Source organism: Hemicordylus capensis, chromosome 2 (genome assembly GCF_027244095.1).
Source record: "Hemicordylus capensis ecotype Gifberg chromosome 2, rHemCap1.1.pri, whole genome shotgun sequence".
In the NCBI taxonomy this organism is placed as follows: Eukaryota; Metazoa; Chordata; class Lepidosauria; order Squamata; family Cordylidae; genus Hemicordylus; species Hemicordylus capensis.
Window position 1 is genome coordinate 194,168,739 of NC_069658.1, and position 8,795 is coordinate 194,177,533.

General features: G+C 51.2%; 1 long non-coding RNA gene across 1 annotated transcript; it reads left to right on the plus strand.

Moving 5' to 3' along the window:
• The first annotated feature begins 4,541 nt into the window (after window positions 1-4,541).
• LOC128341576 (uncharacterized) lies at window positions 4,542-7,895 on the plus strand. Its single transcript, XR_008314478.1, has 3 exons — window positions 4,542-4,870; window positions 6,689-6,735; window positions 7,369-7,895. It is a non-coding gene; the product is annotated as an uncharacterized LOC128341576 (long non-coding RNA).
• The last annotated feature ends 900 nt before the right edge of the window (window positions 7,896-8,795 follow it).

Consider the following 8,795-nt stretch of genomic DNA (forward strand, 5'->3'; position numbering starts at 1 on the left):
ATATCTTTGACTCGCCATTTCCATCATAGCTGTATGCTTGCTAATTCAGAAATAAGTCCCACTGAGTTCCATGGGGCTTACTCACTAGTAAGTGCATTTAGGATCTCAGCCTACATTATTCACGGAATGTGTTTCTCACAGCACACTTTCACCTCTCTTATGATGCGTGATTGTGGGCCAGCTCACAGTTTAGGAATTACTGGTTGACTGAACCAGAAACACTGTGAGCAGAAGGCAGAAGTGCAATTAGAACTAGAAGTGCAGCCTGTTCTAGATGGGGTTGCACTCCCTGTGAAGGACCAGGTTCGCAGCTTGGGGGTACTAATTGATTCAGCCCTGTCACTAGAGACTCAAGTGCCCTCTGTGGCTCGCAGCGCCTTTTATCAGCTTCAGCTGATACGCCAACTGCGGCCTTACCTGGATAGAGATAGTTTGGCCACAGTTGCTCATGCTCTGGTAACCTTTCGCTTAGATTGCTGCAATGTATTGTACGTGGGGCTGTCTTTGAAAACGGTCCAGAAACTGCAGTTGGTACAAAATAGGGCTGCAAGATTATTAACTGGGACTGGATGTTTTGATCATATCACACCAGTGCTTCATCAGCTGCACTAGCTCCCAGTCTGTTTCCGGGCCCAATTCAAAGTTCTGGTTTTAACCTTTAAAGCCTTAAATGGCTTGGGACTGGGTTACCTGAGAGAGCGCCTTGCTTCATATGTCCCAGCCCTTAAGATATTCTTCAGAGGCCCACCTCTGGGTGTCCCTGCCAAATGATGTGAGGTAGGTGAACCAGGGAGAGGACCTTTTTGGTGGTTGCACCCCATTTATGGAAAAGCTTCCCCACTGAGGTTTGCCTGGCACCATCACTTGTTGTTTTAGATGCCAGGTGGAGACCTTTCTGTTCACTCAGGCTTTAAAAAATTGATTTTTTAAAAACCAAGTTTTTATATTGTTTTGTATTGTGTGTATGTGTTGTGATTTGATGTGTTTTTACTGGATATTTTAATGTTGTGTTGCGACCCAGAGAACAATTTGTTATGGGGTGGCAAACAAACATAGTTTGTAGTAGTAGTAGTCGTTGTTGTTGTTGTTGTATTAGTAGTAGTAATAAAACCTTTACTTGTTAGCCGCCCCATAACAAATTGTTCCCTGGGCAGCTCACAAGGCCTAAGGCAGCTAACATGCCATGTAATGAGAGTAAACGTTGCTTATCCAATTGTCTTTGTTCTGCTTCTGTTATGGTTGGGGATGTCCAGCTAGTTGGCACTTTGATTTGGGGAGGTCTGTGATGACAAGGTTTGCAGCAGGCGTTTGCATTCTTCGTTTCCCAATTCAGAGCTAGTAATAGAAACCAGACATCTTGGCTCCCAGGCTTCTTGTCTTGAATTCACTGAACCCCACTCCAGTCCCAGAGCCAAGAATCGAACCCAAACAATCTGGCTCCTGCTTCATGGCTTTCTCCTGCCTTGGGCTACAAAGAGAAGCCAGAAGTCTTGGCTCCTAGCCCAGTGCTTGAACCACTAGACACAACTCCCTGGCAGGGCTAAGGAGAAAGCCACCAAGGAATTTATGTATAGAGCTGATGGGGCTGGGGTGGCTGTGTTGGGGAAGAGGAGATGCAAGGAGGTTTGCCTAGCTTCTGAGAAGTCTGTTAGGAAAATCAGGTGTATGCATAGACGCTGCACATACACTACATGCACAGAGACTTCACTTCCAAAATTAGAAACGCCAGGCCTCCCTTTTGCACTGAAATGAAATCACCTACCCTAGACTTCCTTTTTCCTAATTCCAAATATGTGGGCCTGTTTGTGCTTACTGAGGAGTGATGTAAGGGCAAACTGTACAAGCCCAAAGCCCCTCTCTTTATTATTGTTCTAGTACTGAAAGTGGTTCAGTCTGAGGCCAAAATATTGAGCCCAGCTTGCTTGGTTTGAACTAGTCACATTGCCCCGTGATCCCTTTTAAACTGTCTGTGCCACTCAGGGGAAGGGATATGTGGGTGAGTGTTTTCACTCTTTCATTCTCCCCTTAGGAATAATGGTGCTGTATTTGCCTAGAAATAATAGGCAGATACAGATGGAATAAATTGTGGCTGGGGATGCTGGGAGTTGTAGTTCAGCAACATCAGCCGGAACCCTGGTTGGGAACGGATGGCCTATATTAGCATTATTTTTCATGAGTAAATAAGAAATGGCCATTGCCTTCCCTAGCTGCGGGGGAAATCTAGCCTGAAACTTAATTTGGGCCAAAGGTCATCAGCCTCAGATCCTGTTTCCGATCGGCAATGCAAGGCCAGCTCCGGAGTTCAAGGGGCACATTGCCCTCCACGTGCCCCCTCCTCCCCCTTGGGTGGGCCTCAAGGGAGTCACTCCACCACCCGCCCACAAAGGTTATAGGCGCAGAGCCTTATAGGCTTTGCCAACCCCTAATGCCAGATCTGTGGCAATGCTTAGCCCTAGAAAATATGAAGCAGGGATAAAGGGGTTTGTCTGAGTATCTGCAGACTGCCTTTGCTCTCCCTGCTGAGAGCAGCCCCAATCAGCTCCCTCGGACTATTCTGGCTAAAGGGGAAACCTTTTCAAGCCAGTGGGTGTGATTTCCAGGCAGGTTTGAGCTCAGGGCCTTGTAAAGAACTCCAGCTTGCAATAAAACCTAAGGTTTGTTTTCACAAGTGATGCTTACATCAGTTTTCAGCACTCCTTGCATCTGTAACTCAGATGGAAAGCAAAACTGGTTAGAATGTACGGCCTGTTAAAAAATGGCTCTCTTCCATCTATCATTCATTACCAAACTTTCCCTGAGCAGGCTCCTGTGAGGCCTTTGTGCTCGTTCAAGAGCAGAATAAAAAGGGTCGGTTCGGACGAGACTTCACCGACACACCTGATTAGGAAGGAGACACACCTAATGACCTTCGTGGGCTGCCAATTAACCTCCACCATCTATTATATTAATTCTCATAGATGTGCCTCTGTGGGGATGCATCCTGGCAACCCAGCGGATTAGCTGGGCAGTGGAGACGCCGGATTGGCTGAACGCTTCGGAAGATGCTCGCTAGAGGGAGGGCCATGCAGGAAGGAGGCGGCTGAACGCTTGGCAGCCGGAGTCCGACACTGGGGACTGGAGGAAGGAGGAGGCAGCAACGGCCAGCGGGGAAAACACAAGCAGGCTAAAAAGCGTGGGGGGGGGAGCACGAATGAGAGAGAGAAAAAGAGAGAAAGAAAGATGGGGAAACGGAGGAGGGAGCAAGCTGGGGCAGAAGGCTTGGGGAGAGGAGAGTAGGGCAGAAGGTGGGGGAGTGTACAGAGTGAGCAAGAGAGGCGCTGGGGGGGACAGAGCGAGCAAGAGAGTCGCGTAGGGGGAGAGAGCGAGAGCGAGAGAGGCGCTGTGGGGGGACAGAGCGAGCAAGAGAGTCGCATAGGGAGGAGAGACAGAGTGAGCGAGAGAGGCGCTGTGGGGGGAGAGACAAAGCGAGCGAGAGAGGCACTGTGGGGGGGACAGAGCGAGCGAGAGAGTTGCGTAGGGGGAGAGACAGAGTGAGCGAGAGAGGCGCGTGGGGGGAGAGACAGAGCGAGCGAGAGAAGCGCTGTGGGGGGACAGAGCGAGCGAGAGAGTTGCGTAGGGGGAGAGACAGAGCGAGCGAGAGAGGCGCTGTGCGGGGGACAGAGCAAGCAAGAGAGTCGCGTAGGGGGAGAGAGAGCGAGCGAGAGAGGCGTTGTGGGGGGACAGAGCGAGCAAGAGAGTCGCGTAGGGGGGAGAGACAGAGCGAGCGAGAGAGGCGCTGTGGGGGGACAGAGCGAGCGAGAGAGTTGCGTAGGGGGAGAGACAGAGGGAGCGAGAGAAGCGCTGTGGGGGGGACAGAGCGAGCGAGAGAGTTGCGTAGGGGGAGAGACAGAGCGAGCGAGAGAGGCGTTGTGGGGGGACAGAGCGAGCAAGAGAGTCGTGTAGGGGGGAGAGACAGAGCGAGCGAGAGAGGCGCGTGGGGGGAGAGACAGAGCGAGCGAGAGAAGCGCTGTGGGGGGACAGAGCGAGCGAGAGAGTTGCGTAGGGGGAGAGACAGAGCGAGCGAGAGAGGCGCTGTGGGGGGGACAGAGCGAGCGAGAGAGTTGCGTAGGGGGGAGAGACAGAGAGAGAGAGGCGTGCGGGGAAAGACAGAGCGAGCAAGAGAGGCGCGTGGGGGGAGAGACAGAGTGAGCGAGAGAGGCGCGTGGGGGAGAGACAGAGCGAGCGAGAGAGGCGCGCGGGGGGAGAGACAGAGCGAGAGAGGCGCGCGGGGGGAGAGATAGAGCGAGCGAGAGAGGCATGCGGGGGAGAGACAGAGCAAGCGAGAGAGGCGTGCGGGGGGAGAGACAGAGCGAGCGAGAGAGGCGTGCGGGGGGAGAGACAGCGAGCGAGAGAGGCGCGCAGGGAGAACCAGAGCGAGCGAGAGACTCGCGGAGGGGGAGAGAGTGAGCGAGAGAGGCACGCGGGGGGGAGACAGAGCAAGCAAGAGAGTCGATGTGGGGGGGGGGACAGAGCGAGCGAGAGAGGCGCTGTGGGGGGGGGGGGACAGAGCGAGTGATAGAGCTGTGGGAGGACCAGCCAAACGAATTCTCCCTACTAGACCCAAAAAGGAAGTGAACCACCGCACAGATGCTCTTTGCGGGTTCAGCTGGTACCTTTTTATTGTACAAGGGGGCTGTCCATCTGAATGGCACCTCTCTATGCACTTCAGTTACTTGTGTAAAGGGGCTATTCAGATGAACAGACCCCCCCATGACAAAGGGATGTGCTTAGAGGGGCCCTTCATGTAATCAAGAGACATGCTGGGACATCCATGGAGAATGTCATGATGAATTGGCTCTCGGCGCGTACCCTTCCTCATTCACATGGGCCGGTGAGTTATAGTTGGAACCAGCCCAAGCTGGTCTTCCTTCCACTAGCCCCCACTGGGTGAGAATTAGCAATGGGAGTGTTGGGTTAGCCACATCCTTAACTTCTGAGTACTGTCATAGCTGGAACTGGGTGGAATCACGCAAAGACTAGGCCATGGAATTGGGGGAAATGGCTTGTTCCCATGGGACTGAGGAGAATTTGCAGCGTCTCCTCTCTTCTGTGCTATTCTTCACATTTATTTACTTATTTACTTATTTATTTGATTATATAATTTGAGCTTGGGTCCACCTAATGGTGCAGCAGGGAAATGACTTGATTAGCAAGCCAGAGGTTGCCGGTTCGAATCCCCACTAGTATGTATCCCAGACTATGGGAAACACCTATATCGGGCAGCTGTGATATAGGAAGGTGCTGAAAGGCATCATCTCATACTGTGAGGGAGATGGCAATGGTAAACCCCTCCTGTATTCTACCAAAGACAACCACAGGGCTCTGTGGTCGCCAGCTCTAGGGCTTAATCCCTAGACTGAACATGTGAAGGAAGAAAATAGAGAGGATAATAGTGTCTTGGCTGATAGATGACCTTTCCTTTGTTAGGCAGATTGCTGGTTAATAGGCCCTAGAATGATGAAGCACCAACCAGCCAATGCTAAATAATAGTTTAAGAGACGGTCTCCTGATACCTGGGGGATCTCTCTCTCTCTGTGAATAAGATACCCATTAGAGGATGGAGAAGGTGGCAACTGTCCATTTGGGGAGGGGGGATATGCAAGGTGTGTGTGTGTATGAGAGAGAGAGAGTGCTGGGGTGGGGTGGGGTGGGGTGGGGTGGGGGTGGAGGCAGGAGTTGGCAGTTTTTGAAGTCAGGGAAGCAGGAAAAGAGAGGGAGCTAATAGTTTCTGAGAGGAGGTAGAGCCTGAATTAGCTGAACTGGAGGTACAGCCTGAATTCTGGCCAAATTTCACCCTGGAGGTTATTTTGCTTTGTAGGAATGCCTCTTTGCCTCCATTTTTGCTCTGCTTATAAATTTGTAACTAAAGCAAGTATTTATTTTTTTAAAATAGTCTCCAGTGCTCAGTCTCTCATCCAAAGGAAATTATTTTATTTAATTTATTTATTTTATTACATTTTATATCCCGCTCTTCCTCCAAGGAGCCCAGAGTGGTGTACTACATACTTGGGTTTCTCCTCACAACAACCCTGTGAAGTAGATTAGGCTGAGAGAGAAGTGACTGGCCCAGAGTCACCCAGCTAGTCTCATGGCTGAATGGGGATCTGAACTCAGGTCTCCCGGGTAAAACAAAAACAAAAAAACCCCGTTGTCTCCAGTGCTCAGTCTCTCATCCAAAGGAAATTAAATCTTGTTGCACTTCCCCTGGAACTTCTCTCTGCTCTAGATGGCTAGCAGGAATGGATAGCAATACATTTGAGTGTGAGTATGATGAGAGCAGCAGAGGGCTTTTTCCTCATCCTAAATCCATTGTGGCTGGGGATGATGGGAGTTGTGGTCCAATAACATCAAGGGACCCAAGTCTGAGAACTCCTGGAGCAGTGGTTAGAGCACTGGATTAGAATGAGGAGACCCAGCTTCAATTTCCCCCTCCGCCATTAAGTTCACTGAATGGGTGACCATGGGCCAGTCACCTACTCTCAGCCAATCTGACCTCACAGGATTTTTGCAAGGATAAAAAAATGGAGGTGGGGAAGCAATGCATACACTGACTAGAGCTCTTTGGAGGGCAAGTGTGATAATAAATGTAATAAATACATAGTGAAGGTTCCAAGCAGGCATTAGCCTTTGTACCTCTCCATCCTTTTAGAAACCACATCCTGGACACTATCAAGACTTGAGTATGGCTTCATCAAGGTCAGTTCTGAAGAACTCTTTGCAGTGATAAGGTGGGGGCAGAACAACAAGCCTGGATGGAAAACTCCAGCATCCCTGTGCCCTTTCGTTCATGCCTTGTTTTGTAAGGGAAACCCTTTATTTCCCCCTGCCTCCCTGGTATCAGCAGTGGTAGTGGCATTTCCCATGTACTGTCTATATTTTGTCCTTCTAGAGAAGCAGCAAACGTTACAGGCTCTGAGTAATAAATCCCCTTCTTGGAAACCCAGAGCCTTTGAGGGTTCCCGTTTTCTGTCCTTCGCTCTGACTAAGGAGTGATGGGGATCTTTGCATTCCTTTACTTGTATGGTAATCACAGCCTCCTCTCGATCCCTGGGGCTGAGGGAGCCAAGGACATCCCGGGAGGCTGAGCAACAACTGATGTGTCAGTGCCAAGGGGCCTGGTGGGCTGTGTGCCAGCAGAAACTCCCTGGGATGCTCCTTGGAGCCTTGATCGACACGTTGTGGAAGGTGAGTGCCAGAAACTGGGGGACGAGGACAGGCACTGACTTGTTCCCCAGACATAAGAGAACCCATGTTTCCCTCGGTGCCCTAAACAGTCTGATGATCAAAGTCGGTTATTAATTTTATTGTTGTTGTTAAATTTTAAAAAAGCTCTGCAGTGAAATGAGATGTGACATCACAGTCCAAGACCTCAAAGAAGCACTGATTCAGAGGCATCAGTCGTACCAGCCCCCAACTCACCAGACACACTGACTCATATGACCCTTGCAGCCACAACATCTCAGTGAAGAGGCCGTGTGTAATTGCCAACGTGGAAACAAGGTTGCATATGATGCTCTAACTGGGGAAAAATTCAGTCGGCTGGGAGTGATTCCTCTCCAGTCATTCCTTATACTACCTATATCCTTTTGCCCCATGGGACAAATAGCAGCTTTAAGGAGGCAATTTAGATGGGGAAAATGGCCCTAGAGGAAAGTGCTGGGCCTTCTTCCTCCAGCATCATGGACCCAATCTAAATGGTGGGGCAGCAGGTGCAGACAGTGGTTGCATTTAGCCTTTAGATAACAACTATCATGTCTAATTGGGTCCTCAGAATTTCCAAGTACTCAGGTTGCTTAGTTGACAAATGTATCTGTTTCATTGGTTTACCTGTTGCAGAAGTAGTAATATAAACATGTTTATACCTTTAGAATGCACCCCACTTGTTTTGTCCCTTTAGGTTGATCGGGGGTACCTCAATAAGAAGATCTGCAGTGGGCGGCAGGTTACCTTATGGGCTGCTGTGGTGCGCAGCGCCACGGCGGCTCTCCTAGGCCCCACTGGTATGGTGGGGGCCCAGTTCAGGGCTCCATGCATGTGCAGAGGCCTGAACAAGACCCCTGCTGGCCTGGGCTGATGGGGGGGAGTGCTGGTGGGGCCTGGGGGGGCCACTGCTGAGGAACCGCAGGGCGGCAGCACAGAAGGTAGCCTCCTGCCCACCCCCTGCTTGCCCTTTTTCACCCCTCCCCAGTGCTTGTAAAGGGGGATCCTTACCGCATTCCCCTTTACAAGCATCCATACCGGGTCAAACCAGGTCAAGCCGGTTCAGCTGCTCAGACCGGACTGCTGGCGGTTCAAACGAACTGGCTAGTGGACTGGGCAGTTCGGTGTGAGGTTCGAACTCAAACCGAGCTGCCCTTAGCGGTTCCTTGCACACCCCTCGTTTCAGGGCTGTGCTAGAAGCCCTACCACAGAGATCTTCTGTGGGAATGTTCAAGTGGGGGCCACTTTGGTTAAAGAGGACTTCAGCGCGAACCATGTCCCACCCCACTGACCTACACACAGAACTGCCCTTTCCTCAGGGCTGCGAGGGGCCCCTTAAGAGAGATGGAGCCCTCCTTGAAGAACTCTATGAGGCAAGTGCTGTGAGGGAGGGCTCCACTTCCCAATGCTAGGCATACTCGGCCTTCCAAGATGGTGCAGGGGCTCCAGAGGAGGCTCCCTCCCTACCTCAGCTCTGGCAACTGCCCAGTGAGAATCTCTGCATGGTGCCAGCTTCACACAGGGTCAACAAACAATCAGTCAGGGAGCTGCACTGG